Source organism: Anomaloglossus baeobatrachus, chromosome 4 (genome assembly GCF_048569485.1).
Source record: "Anomaloglossus baeobatrachus isolate aAnoBae1 chromosome 4, aAnoBae1.hap1, whole genome shotgun sequence".
Lineage (NCBI taxonomy): Eukaryota > Metazoa > Chordata > Amphibia > Anura > Aromobatidae > Anomaloglossus > Anomaloglossus baeobatrachus.
The window spans coordinates 37,821,230-37,835,518 of NC_134356.1; the positions used below are offsets into that span (position 1 = coordinate 37,821,230).

At 43.3% G+C, this 14,289-nt stretch overlaps 1 protein-coding gene and 1 long non-coding RNA gene across 4 annotated transcripts in view; one reads left to right on the forward strand and one right to left on the reverse strand.

Annotated features, from left to right (window-relative positions):
- Nucleotides 1–12,960: 12,960 nt before the first annotated feature.
- The window catches only part of LOC142303109 (shaker-related potassium channel tsha2-like), a 75,085-nt gene continuing 73,756 nt past the window's right edge, over nucleotides 12,961–14,289 (reverse strand). Inside the window, 1 exon segment of the mRNA XM_075344250.1 lies at nucleotides 12,961–13,132. The gene's annotated coding sequence lies outside the window, so the exon portion shown is untranslated.
- Nucleotides 13,047–14,289, forward strand: part of LOC142303110 (uncharacterized) — a 141,274-nt gene continuing 140,031 nt past the window's right edge. For all 3 annotated transcript variants that reach the window (XR_012752992.1, XR_012752993.1, XR_012752994.1), the window contains exon 1: nucleotides 13,047–13,346. This is a non-coding gene — a long non-coding RNA (uncharacterized LOC142303110). The remainder of the gene's footprint in view (nucleotides 13,347–14,289) is intronic.

Sequence of the window (14,289 nt, forward strand, 5' to 3'; positions counted from 1 at the left end):
TTGCTGTAGTTTTGATACATCAGTGTTTTATCAGCAGGAGATTATCACTGCAGGACTAGGTGTCATGAGCCAGGCAGTACAATTAATCTGTGTAACCCCGCCCCCATTACTGATTGGCAAGTTTCTGACCCTGTACACGATAAGCAGCCAATCAGAGTTGTATTTTTGTCTTCATAATGTAGGGGCTGACACCGTGATTACATGGATAGGCCACTTACTGAACAGCTTGCTGTAGTCTCCATACAATCAGTGTTTTATCAGCAAGAGATTATCATTGCAGGACTAGGTGTCATGAGCCAGGCAGTCCAGCTAATCTGTGTTACCTCGCCCCCATTACTGATTGGAAAGTTACTGACCCTGTACACAGGAAGCAACCAATCAGAGGTGTATTTTTTACTTCATAATGTAGGGGCTGACACCATGATTACATGGATATGCCACTTACTGAACAGCTTGCTGTAGTTTCGATATAATCAGTGTTTTATCAGCAGGAGATTATCACTAGGTGTCAGCAGCCAGGCAGTCCAGCTAATCTGTGTAACCCCGCCCCCATTACTGATTGGTAAGTTACTGACCCTGTACAGGAGCCAATCAGAGGTGTATTTTTTACTTCATAATGTAGGAACTGACACCCTGATTACAAAGATATGCCACTTACTGAATAGCTTGCTGCATATTCCATGCAATCAGTCTTTTATCAGCAGGAGATTATCCCTGGCAGTCCAGCTAATCTGTGTAACCCCGCCCTCATGACTTATTGGCAGCTTGCAGACAGTGTACACAGGAAGAAGCCAATCAGAGGTGTAGGCGGGGTCAACATTTTAACTACTGCTACATTTATAGCAGAGAAAACAGGGATTTTATCAAAACTAAAGCAAGCAGCCCAGTAAGTGATACATCACTGGAATCAGTGTCTCTGCCCCTACATCATGCTGCTCTCAGATTACATAGAAAAACCTGCTGGAGCAACTCAAAAGCTAGCTACCTAACCAAAACCAACCCAGTTCTCCTTAGTACTGTATTGGGTCTATGATTGTAATTTCAGAATAAGGAATTGTAAATGTATTAGAGAAGCACAGGGTTAAAGTATTTAGCAGGGAAGCCAGGAACAGATTTTAAAATGCATGCATTATATAGCCGGAAACATACTGACTTACGCAGGCATCTTAATTATCCCATGTGAGTTCCTTAACGAACAGGACAGGTGCATTAGGTTTACCCTGCTCAGCAGTAAAAGCTCTTTAGCATGCGCTCAGGCATTTGGGTGTCAGACTTTTCAGCTGATTTTAGATCTTAGGAAATATATGAGAATCTGGCAAATATCTAACAAGGCTTCATTTTTTTAACCTTGAAGTCTTAAGAGGGAAAACAAGGAGACAAACTGAAAACGAAATCTGCCAAGATTCAAGAAGAAAGGCAACGTACTACCCAAGGATCTGCAGAATATGATCTACTGGATCATCTCTGTGGGGGAGACATACGTAACCCCAAATTGGGCAGGGGCCCACTCCGAACATTTCACTAGATTTTCAGACAAGACAGATGACCATTAACTCTTTATAAAATTATCATTAAATTCTTACCCACCACAGACCACCAGGGATATCATCATTAATCTCCTTACGGGCCTTGACCACCATGATGGATGTTACTATTGATCATTGCACTGCCCCAGACATCCAGGAGCGTTACCAGTCATCTCATTACTGCCTTATACTATTATGAATATGGCTGCCATAGACTACCAGGGATGGTATGTTTAGTGATTTTACTTCCCTAGGCCACCAGGGATCATATTATCAGTCCTTTGACTGCCCTAGACTACCAGGGATCGTATTATTAGTCCTATCACTGCTCTTGACCAATAGAGATGAAACCATAAACCAATTCACTGCCCCAGACCTCCAGGAACGTTACCATTCGTCTCATTACTACCTTATACCATTATGAATATGGCTACAATAGACTACCAGGGATGGTATTATTAGTCCTTCTTCTGTCCTAGACCACAGGGATCATATTATCAGTCCTTTGACTGTCCTAGACTACCAGGGATCATATTATTAGTCCTTTCACTGCTCTAGACCACCAGGGATGGTATTATTAGTCCTCTTATTGCTCTTGACCACTAGCAATGAAACCATAAACCAATTCACTGCCCCAGACCTCCAGGAACGTTACCATTCATCTCATTACTGCCTTATACCATTATGACTATGGCTGCCATAGACTACCAGGGATGTTATTATTAGTCCTTTCACTGCCCTTGACCATTAGGAATGAAACCATAAATTGTTTCACTGCCTTATACCATTATAAATATGGCTGACCCAGACCACCAGGGATGGTATTATTAGTCCTTTCACTGCTCTAGACCACCAGGGATGGTATTATTAGTCCTCTTATTGCTCTTGACCACTAGCAATGAAACCATAAACCAATTCACTGCCCCAGACCTCCAGAAACGTTACCATTCATCTCATTACTGCCTTATGCCATTATGAATATGGCTACAATAGACTACCAGGGATGGTATTTTTAATGATTTTACTGCCCTAGACCACCAGGGATGGTATTATTAGTCCTCTTACTGCTCTTGACCAATAGGGATGAAACCATAAACCATTTCACTGCCCCAGACCTCCAGGAATGTTACCATTCATCTCATTACTGCCTTATGCCATTATGAATATGGCTACAATAGACTACCAGGGATGGTATTTTTAGTGATTTTACTGCCCTAGACCACCAGGGATGGTATTATTAGTCCTCTTATTGCTCTTGACCACTAGGGATGAAACCATAAACCAATTCACTGCCCCAGACCTCCAGGAACGTTACCATTCGTCTCATTACTGCCTTATACCATTATGAATATGGCTGCCATAGACTACCAGGGATGTTATTATTAGTCCTTTCACTGCCCTTGACCATTAGGGATGAAACCATAAATTATTTCACTGCCTTATACCATTATAAATATGGCTGACGCAGACCACCAGGGATGGTATTATTAGTCCTTTTACTGCTCTTGACCACTAGGGATGAAACCATCACTGCCCCAGACCTCCTGGATCGTCACCATTCATGTCATTACTGCCTTATACCATTATGAATATGACTGACCCAGACCACCAGGATGGTATTATTAGTCCTCTTACTGCTACCAGAGATATAGCCATAATATCTTTCATTTTACTAGACCACCAGGGATGTAACCATTTTCCCTCTTCAATTCCCTAGCTCTCCAAGTTTATAACCATAAACCCCTTCACTGCCCTAGACCACCGGAGATGTAACCATAACGCCTTTCATTTGCCTAGACCAAAAGGGATATAACGATGTAGCCATAATCCCTTTTCATTTTCTTAGACCATCAGGGATGTAAACATATTTTAGTAGAAGTGGCTGTACCCCTCTATATAATACAAAAATAAGAAAACTGATGGCACTTCCTAACAGACAAGTGTGAACAGGTGCCAACTGAACATGAAATATACACTAACAAATAAACAGCTGCACTCTGAGGTACTAAAGTATGCAAACATTTAATATAGTAATTTGGACATGTATTATTGTTAAGGAAAAAAAAGTAAAAATTGAGCTAAAAAAAGGCCAGTTTTATATGAGCCCAGCAGCCAGTGTCAAGGTGTAACTCTCTTTGCTGGGTCCCTACCTAAATGACTGTACCTGGGCTGAACAGCTAGCAATTTTATAGCGGGCAGGAACCTGCTAATCGAAAATTAAAAATTGCCTTAAAGTGGTGGGAAGGAGTGCTCAGTCAGAAGGCATGACCATGTAATCGAAAATTAGAAAACTGACGGCACTTTGTAACAGACAAGTGTGAACAGGTGCAAACTCAACATGACATATAACAAATATACAGCTGCACTCTGAGATGCTAAGCTATGCAAACATTGAATATAGGAATCTGGACATGTATTACTGCTAAGGAAATAAATGTAAAAATTGAAACTCTTAGAGCATAAAAAAGGGCCACTTTTATTTTAGCCCAGCAACCAGCGTCAAAGCGTATCTCTTTTTGCTGGGTCTCTAAATAAATGCTGAAAATCCTAAAATTGTATGGGCTGATAAAAACTTAAAAATTGCCTTAAGCTGGTGGAAAAGGCGTGCTCAGTTAGAAGGCATGACCCAATAATCTAAAATAAGTAAACAGACCGCACTTCCTAACAGACAAATGTGAACAGATGCAAACTGAACTTTAGATATACACTATCAAATATACAGCTGCACTCTGAGGTGCTAAGGCATTCAATATAGGAATTTGGATGTGTTTTACTGCTAAGGAAATCTAATATATAAAGCTGAATGTGTGTGTGTGTGTGTGTGTGTGTGTGTGTGTGTGTGTGTGTGCGTGTGTGTGTGCGTGTGTGTGTGTGTCCGGGATTGGCATCTGCACCGTCGCAGCTACAGCCACAAAATTTTGCACACTCACACGTCTGGACCCCGAGAGCGTCATAGGCTATTTTGTGAGGTGAAATTTTAACCCCGCGCGTTCCAATTTACCAATCAATTTTGCCCCTATCTACATAATGGGGAAAAAGTGAAACAAAAAGTGTATCCGCACCGTCACAGACACCTCGTGTGAAACTAGGAAACGTCGTAGACTATGTTTTGACAGGAAAATTTAACCCCACGCTTTACAGTTACTCTCCAAAAAACATGCCTCCATTAAAGTAAATGGAGCCTGGAACTACAGGTTATTAGTAGGAGCTGTGATTGGTTGCTATAGGAACAAAAGACATTCATAGTATAACAAGCTTATATGTGAGGTAATAAGATGTTGGTGGGGAGACGGATAGAGAGAGACAGAGAGGGAAAGAGACAGAGAGATAGAGACAGACAGGGAAAGAGACAGACAGAGATAGACGGTGAAAGAGACAGAGAGAGAAAGACCTGGAAAGAGACAGACAGAGACAGACCTGGAAAGAGACAGACAGAGACTGACCTGGAAAGAGACTGACCTGGAAAGAGACAGATGGGGAAAGAGACAGACAGACATGCAGACAGGGACACAGACAGGCAGACAGGGAAGGAGGAGACAGCCAGAGAGACAGACAAAGATAGATGGGGAAAGACACAAACCTTGATAGAGACAGATGGGGATAGAGACAGAGAAATAGAGACAGACAAGGAAAGAGACAGACACAGACAGGCAGACAGGGAAAGAGACAGACAGGAAAAGACACAGACAAAGAGACGGGGAGACAGACGGGGAAAGAGACAGACCTGGGAAGAGACAGACCTAGAAAGAGACAGATGGGGAAAGAAACAGAGAGATAGAGACAGAGGGGGCAAGAGACAGACAGACTGGCAGACGGGGAAAGAGACAGACGGGGAAAGAGAGACGGGGAAAGAGACAGACGGGGAAAGAGACAGACCTGGAAAGAGACAGATGGAGCACATTACTTGGCCAATTTACTTAAATCTGTGTGGAATATCTGTGGTGTTGAAATATATGTTGTGAAATGCTTCTATTAGCTTACTTTTTGCCTTTTAATAATTACATTTCTATTTGTTTTGTGTTTTTTGTGTCCAGAATAAATTTTTGTTAATACATTCTAATTTGTTAACAACAGTTATTAACCTGGGCGAAGCCGGGGAGTACAGCTAGTACAATTTAAAATTAAAACTCTTAGTGCATAAAAAAGGGCCAGTTTTATTTGAGCCCAGCAGCCAGCGTCAAGGCGTATCTCTTTGCTGGGTGTGTAACTAAATGCTTTTACCTGGGATAAGCAGCCTACAGTTTTAAAAAATTGAGACACTTAGCTCATAAAAAAGGTCAGTCTACCCCTATATAATCCGTGCAGGATGAAGAGGGTCCTGTATGCTGCAGTAATTGTAGCCCTGATGTATATAAGTGATAATTTTACTAATAATGCTTCATCATCCTTTTTATTGAATAAGTATTAGAGGTAAGCACATTTCCACTGAAATTCATTTTGGCAGATTCACTTGATTTGCTTGATCCAAATAAAATCATTCCAGATGGAAAGTCCCCCGATTGCCATAAAAAGACATTGTTTATGCACTGTCCGGACCCCGATGCATAAGAAACAGAGGGAAGGGAAAAAAATAATATACAAATGTCACCACTGATCTTTGAGACGATATTTGGTTCTTTTAAGCCTGAGACCATTGAGGGGCTATGACTTGGTGAGCTGATATTTTGCTGGAACCCTGTGACACTAGGTACGGGGAAGTGCCAAGCGAATCGTGAAAGGGAAGGGGGTCTATGGAAGGGGCAAATGGTGACTCCTGTGTCCTGATCAAACCTACCGCTGGTCCCTGGGGTCCCTCACCACGCTAGATAGGTTCTGCACCTATGCGTTGAACCGGATACTTGACCCTAGGTATCCCTAATGCTGGGCCCTAAATAGAGAAGGGATGGGATGAGCTCTTCATCAATCCCATTAAACACTAGAGAAGACACAAGGAGGACACACAGGAGGAAAAGCATGAACTACTTATCCACAGATGACTCAGGTAGCAGTTCAGCAAAGGTTCAGCCACAATACCACAAAGGAATACAGAGCAGGTATTTAAGGCACCTTCCCCTTAAGGGAGGTGCCTGGGAAACAAGTAAGGTTACATTGCTAGTTCTCAGGTCCCTTAGTGCTGCTTCTGCCATTGTACTGAGTGCTGCTGACATCTATTTATATTTCAATGCTGTGCCAGTTTGCTGATGTGCTGATGCCGCTACCATCCGCAAAGCTGAGCTTCTGATGTCACTACTATCTAGGCCAGCCGGTTACCATGAAACTCGCCACTGCAAGTATTCATGATGTCACTGCTGCCATATCTACCCATCCATCCATCCTAGATGGATCCATTACTCTGCCTGCTGCTGCTCCTACCTGAGACTGTCGTGTGTCCATGGCACCAGCTGCCGCAGTACCGCAGATCCTCTGGGGCTGCACTCTGCCGGCTGCTTACCAGCGCGTGTACCTGCCGTGAGTGAAGACTCGACAGCCGGTCTGTACCGCCCCTGTGTTGGTCGGGCTGCTCGGATCCGGGATTGTGGTGGCTCGAGGGGTTCAGACTGGGCTCAGCGGACACTTGGATCCTTGAAAGGGGAGTATTTATAGGGGATACGTTTGTGACGCCACCTGTGGGTTGAGGTAATGGGAGTACCGCCGCTGCTGTAGGGAGTAGGGGACAGATAGAGTGAAGCAGCCTGATGTTAGTCCCTCCACAGGTAGGGATGGCCCCGAGCTCAGGGTGGGTGTTGGTGGTGATTAGTGGGAGGCAGGGTGCAGGGGGAGCGAGGTACTCACTGTGGGTAGTCATGGTGCAGGATGAGGATTACAAAGCAGACACTCACACTGCAAATAAACCAAGTTCTCTGTCACAGTTGATACAGGGGAGCCCCGTCCAGGTGTCCGCTCCCACCTGTGTCACTGGATGGTCCCGGAGCCCTCCTCCGTGCACAATTTTTAGTGTCTGTCTGTGGCCCCTTGGTGTGAAGTGGTTAGGGCCCCGCTACCCTTGTAAAGTGTAGCTGTGCTCTTGTGAGCTGGCACTTGGGACTTCAGTGGGCTGCTTTTGGCTGGAAAACCCTGTCCCCCACGTTGTGCTGATGCCCCTAATCTCTGAGCTCTGTGGAAAGGTCCCTGAAGGTTTCCTCTCTCTGTAGGTTAATTGCCAGGACGCTGAATCGGCTCCTGACCTAGGGTCCTGTACCCCGTCGTGCTCGGTACTGATCAGTTTCTTTTGGGTTATCCGGTGCCGACAGTCCTCCTAGACTATGTCCGTCGCACGCTTTCCAATGTCACTGCCACCGGTCCCTGACTCCTCTGGTCCCGGACCACCATCTGTGACCCAACCATGGTCTAGCTCCCCGGGAGCTCACTCTCCCCAGCCCCTCTCTCCTTGAGGGCTCTTACTCCTCACCACTCCACTACTCAACTCTAACTGAACTGCCTTCCCTCCCACCAGTCTGCCTGACCCCTAGGTGGGTGGCCCTATTCCAGCTAGACCAACCCAATGGTGTGTCTGACAGGTCATAATGTGAGGTGCTGATTGGGATTTGTAGTGCTGTTGTTAGTGACACCGGCTTGTTAAGAACCTGGAACCATGGGGGCTAGGCCCTGCACCCTTGGTAAGGATGCGGTACCCTGTGGCACCCTGATTTACTCAGGGCGCCCCAGGTCCAGTTCGCTCCCCTAAGCAAGTGAACGTAGCTTCGGTCCAGTGAACTCATTAATACAGTGCTTGCCCCACGAGCATAACAGGAGCATTGCCTGGCTTATAAGACTCCTGTAGCCAGTTGTCAGTCCCTATAAGAAGAAATATTATCGACCTTAACACAATTTTCTGAAATTCATAAATTCCAAATCCCTGTGCATTTGTAAACCTGTTAATTTATGCTTCAAATTATTGCAAAAAAAAACAAAACAAAACAGTTTCCTATCAGTAAATTAGCCGGCACAGTAGGGTAGATCAGGTCATATTTGCAGTTATTTTCAGAAATACACGAAACATTGAGGCATCAGCAGATAATCTGGAAATTAGACACCTGCTGTTCCCTTGTGTGATGAGCAACAACATAACCACAGATGTAATGAAGACAAAGCCGCAGAGGAGCCTCCATCTCCGGGGAGCAGAGAATCCAGTCTGTTATGTTATGTCCGTGGCTCCGTCAGCAGAATAATAGGAGTCAATCCGTGTCTTCATACCACGGAGGGGCCTCTACGGCTCAGAATGCTGACAACATGGAATGTTTCATTTTTCTCTCTGAGAATATTCATAAATATGTCTGTAAAGAAGTCAGATCTAATTATTTTTCAGTTTAAGGGACCAAATTCCCTTGTTTTCCACCACTGAACCATCTGTGTACACAATAAAATTCAGGTTACCTTCAGCTGCCACTAGGGGGAGCTCAGGAGCTTATCGAAGACATGTCTTTATTATTTATAGTGCAGTGAGCTCCCCCTACTGGTTGCTTAAAAATCCTTTCATATACCTGTGTGCATAAAAAAGTAGGCTAAAGCTTTGCATCTGACTCTGTTAACCCTTTCACCCCCGGGTGAGTTCCCCTTTTTAATTTTTGTTTTTTCCTCCCTTTCTTCGAAGAGCCATAACTTTTTTTTTTTTACTTTCCCATCAATGTAGGCATATGAGAGCTTGTTTGTTGCGGGCCGAGTTGTTCTTTTGAGTATCATCCCTCATTTTACCATTTAGTGTACTGGAAAACTGGAAAAAAAATTCCAAGTGCAATAAAATTGCAAAAAAGTGCCATTCCCCAAAGTTTTCTTTATTTTTTTATTTCCATATTCACTACATGGTAAAACGGACCTGGCATTATGATTCCCCAGGACGGTACGAGTTCGTAGATACCAAACATGTATATAATTTTTGTTATTATTTGAGTGGTGAAAAAAAATTCAGAAATTAAAAACCTAATAAAAATTAAATTAATCAAATTAATTCACCAATTAAAAAAAAATGGTGGAGGAGGGTTGAACTAAATGGACCTAGGTCTTGTTTCAACCTATGTAACTATGTAAAAAAAACTAAAAAAAAACTGTGCATTTGTTGCCATTTTCCAAGACCCGTAATGTTCTTATTTTTTTCAGTACGAGTTCGTAGATACCAAACATGTATATATTTTTTTTTATTATTTGAGTGGTGAAAAAAAAAAATCAGAAATTAAAAATTTAATAAAAATTAAATGAATCAAATTAATTCACCAATTAAAAAAATGGAGGAGGAAGGTTTAACTAAATGGACCTAGGTCTTCTTTCAAAATATGTAACTATGTAAAAGAAAAATGAAAAAAAAAAATAAATAAAAAAAAAAAATTATGCATTTGTTGCCATTTTCCAAGACCTGTAATGTTCTCATTTTTTGGGATTTGGGCTCAGTGATGGTTTATTTTTTTGTTTTCTGAGCGGACTTTTTTAATTTCACTATTTTCGTGTAGATACGATCTTTTAACCGCCTCTTATTAGATATTACATTTTATTGCAATGTCACGGGAAACAAAAGTGTAAAAGTTCATAGGGTATGAATACTTTTGCAAGGCACTGTATATAATGCACGTGATGTTTGAATATATGTTAGGAACAATGTTTGATTCAATAATTTGAATAATCATTAACACTTTAGGACATAGACGCATAAACTAGATTTATGTTGGCTGTTTGTGATGGGATTTTCGACCACTATGGCCCCGAGTCATCAAAGTGCTCATGCCAGAAAAATGGCGGAAAACAATTTGAATTTTTTATTTATTTATTTATTTAATTTTTCAGGCTTCAAATTCTCTGATTTTTATTTCTTGACCATTGGGTTACACAATAAAATTCTGGTTACTATTGGTTGCCACTAGGGGGAGCCTCGGAGCTTATTGAAGACATTTAATATTATTTAGCGTGCAGTGAGCTCCCCTTAGTGGTAGTTGAAAAATGTTTTGTGAATAAAAAGCAGGTTGGAGCTCTATATTTGACTTATGTGAAATAAAATAAGTAGTGTTCGTGTCATACAGAGATGTTGACAGACTTCACCGACTGTCATGGCGGCGTCGGATTCTGTTCAGACTACAGATTCTGATACTCTGCCTGATAACTCCTCTGGTGTCTGTGATCTGCGCAGGCAGACTTGGGCGTTGACCAGCTGAGTACTAATTCAGAGGCAGGCTAGCAAGAGTTTATCTCTGATAGTCTGCTTGTTAGTCTCCTTTGATCACATGCTGTGGGGCAGCCAATCACATCTGCTCTCCTCCTATATATGCTGATTGGATCCTTCCACCTATGCCAACTATAGTTTACCTTAGTTGGCCTTGGGGAGGTGTGGTGATCCAGACTATCTGGTGTTATACCTGTTGCCGTGTGCGGTTGTGGAGTTAACCCTTGTTGCCTTTTTGTTGCTATCCTCTTGCTCTTGCTTTTCTCCTTAGTTTCTCTTTGTCTATTTCTGTGTGTGTGCAGTGTGTCAAAGTTTTGGTTTCCCCTTGTCTGTCTATATCTGTTGATCAACTCACTCCTGCACCGTCCCTCCCTGAGGGTAGGGTCGTATAAGAGTAGTATTTCTTAGGAGTATGGAAAGGCATGGGACTCCGGAGTCTCCACCACTAGGAGTAATCCGAAGGTAAGGGATAGACTAGAGTCAGCATAGGAGCCATCTGTCCCTCGCTATCCCGAAGTATCATCATGACAGTTTGCAGGCGGTATCCTCTCACAGGGTTCCTTGGTCGAGCAAGGTAGTTTATTGAAACTGCATAAACTACTGGCAAAATGGCAAACAAACACATCCATGAAGTGTCAGACTGGAGTGGCAGGGGCCCACCAGTAACACTGACTCTGGGGGCTCACTGATCAACTACATGCCAATATTACTCATAATCATGTCTCTATATAATAATATACTGGGGAGATTTTAAAATAAATATACATAGTGAAACAAGTGTATTTTGCCAAGTACTAATTATGTTAGGGGGTATAGGTGATGTAATACTGCAAAGGGGCCCACCAGAAAATTCTCCGTCTCTCCTGCCGGCCAGTCCAATCCTGCATGTCAGGATATTTTAGGACCTTTTCACTTCTGCAGGTGCCAGTGATGCCTTTGAATAGACAAGTGTATTTTGCAACTACTAATTATGTTGGGGGGTAAGTGAATTAATACAGCAAAGGGGCCCACCAGAGAATTCTCCGGCTCTCCTGCCGGCCAGTCTAATCTTGCACATCAGGATATTTCAGGACCTTTTTACCTCTTCAGGTGCCAGTGATGCCTTTGAATAGACAAGTGTATTTTGCCAACTACTAATTATGTTGGGGGGTAAGTGAATTAATACAGCAAAGGGGCCCACCAGAGAATTCTCCGTCTCTCCTGCCGGCCAGTCCAATCCTGCATGTCAGGATATTTCAGGACCTTTTTACCTCTGCAGGTGCCAGTGATGCCTTTCAATAGACAAGTGTATTCTGCCAACTACTAATTATGTTAGGGGGTGAAAAGGCCCTGTCACACACAGAGATAAATCTGTGGCAGATCTGTGGCAGATCTGTGGCAGATCTGTGGCAGATCTGTGGCAGATCTGTGGCAGATCTGTGGCAGATCTGTGGCAGATCTGTGGTAGATCTGTGGTAGATCTGTGGTAGATCTGTGGTAGATCTGTGGTAGATCTGTGGTAGATCTGTGGTTGCAGTGAAATTGTGGACAATCAGTGCCAGGTTTGTGGCTGTGTACAAATGGAACAATATGTCCATGATTTCACTGCAACCACAGATCTGCCAAAGATTTATCTTTGTGTGTGACGGGGCCTTAAGTGATGTAATACTGCAAAGGGGCCCACCAGAAAATTCTCCGTCTCTCCTGCCGGCCAGTCCAATCCTCCATTGCAGGATATTTCAGGACCTTTTTACCTCTGCAGGTGCCAGTGATGCCTTTCAATAGACAAGTGTATTTTGCCAACTACTATTTATGTTAGGGGGTGTAAGTGATGTAATACTGCAAAGGGGCCCACCAGGGAATTCTCCGGCTCTCCTGCCGGCCAGTCCAATCCTGCATATCAGGATTTTTCAGGACCTTTTTACCTCTGCAGGTGCCAGTGATGCCTTTGAAGAGAAAAGTGTATTTTGCCAACTACTAATTATGATAGGGGGTGTAAGTGATGTAATACTGCAAAGGGGCCCACCAGAGAATTCTCCGTCTCTCCTGCCGGCCAGTCCAATCCTGCATGTCAGGATATTTCAGAACCTTTTCACCTCTGGAGGTGCCAGTGATGCCTTTGAAGAGACCACAGATTGGGCTAGAACGAGGCTGAGCTAAATTTAATTGTTTTTTTTTAACCCTATAAGTTCGTGAAAAATTCAGATTGGCCTGAAGCTTGTCACAAAAAATGGGGTTCTAGATTTTTTTTTGTAAAAATTCTAAGGAAACGTGTTTTGTTGAAGCTGATTTGCAGTTGAATATTTTTCGGGAACTTTCGAGTTTTAAAATGATTTTATTTTTGAAAAATAAACACTAGAATGATTATCACATATACAGGAGCGCACATTACGGACATTCGCTTCTGTCTCTTTCCAACGCTGCCACGGTCTCCCATCATCCACGGGACGAAACTTCCCAACATAGAGACGAGTTTTTTTCGGAATGGCGTGGAATCTTCACACTATGGATGAAACACATGTCAGGCAATGATTATCTCTCAGGCTTCTTCTATAGGACCCAAATGCTGCATTAAACTGCATAGAGAAGACGATAAGAACTCCACCCACTAAATATTCACCGTCTGCAACAAAATCCCATCCGAGATCCTGACACAGCACACTGCATCGCTATAGAGCGGCTCCGCGCCCCACACATGAAGCCAAGGTGCTGGTCTGGTAGGTCGGGTCCTCCTCGGTATCATCTGCAGTGCATGTATACGGCCTGTGGTGTAGACACCTCGGGGGGGGGGGGGGCAGCACATGGGGGTTTCGGGGGGGTTTAGCTCCATGACTCACAATTTGAATAAACTCCTCATCAATGGTCAGAAGTATTAGCGCCTACTTAGATATCACTCTGACACTGACTGTAGGTGACATAGGAAAGTGACAGCTTGTGTGCGAAGCCCCCTGAAGTCCCCCTAGTGTTTCAATGATATAGTGTTATGATGTTCTGCAGCAGCTGAGGTGTGTGTTATGATGTTCTCCAGAAGCTGTGTGTGTTATGAGGTTCTGCAGCACTTGAGGGGTGTATTATGAGGTTCTGTAGCAGTTTAGGTGTGAATCATGATGTTCTGCAGCAGCTGATTGGTATTTTTATGATGTTCTGCAGCAGCTGAGGTGTGTATCATGATGTTGTGCTGCAGCTGTGTGCATAATGAGGTTCTTCAGCAACTGAGGTGTGTATCATGATGTTCTGCAGCAGCTCCGGTGTCTATCATAATGTATTGTAGCAGCTCAGGTGTGTATCATAATATTCTGCAGCAGCTGAAGTGTGGATTATGAAGTCCTGCAGCAGCTGATTGGTATTTTTATGATGTTCTGCAGCAGCTGAGGTGTGTATCATGATGTTGTGCTGCAGCTGTGTGCATTATGAGGTTCTTCAGCAACTGAGGTGTGTATCATGATGTTCTGCAGCAGCTCCGGTGTCTATCATAATGTTCTGCAGCAGCTCAGGTGTGTATCATAATATTCTGCAGCAGCTGAAGTGTGGATTATGAAGTCCTGCAGCAGCTGTAGTGTGTATTATGAGGTTCTGCAGCAGCTGAGGTGTATTACGAGGTTCTGCAGCAGATGAGGTGTGTATTATGATGTTCTGCAGCAGATGGAGTGTATATTAAGA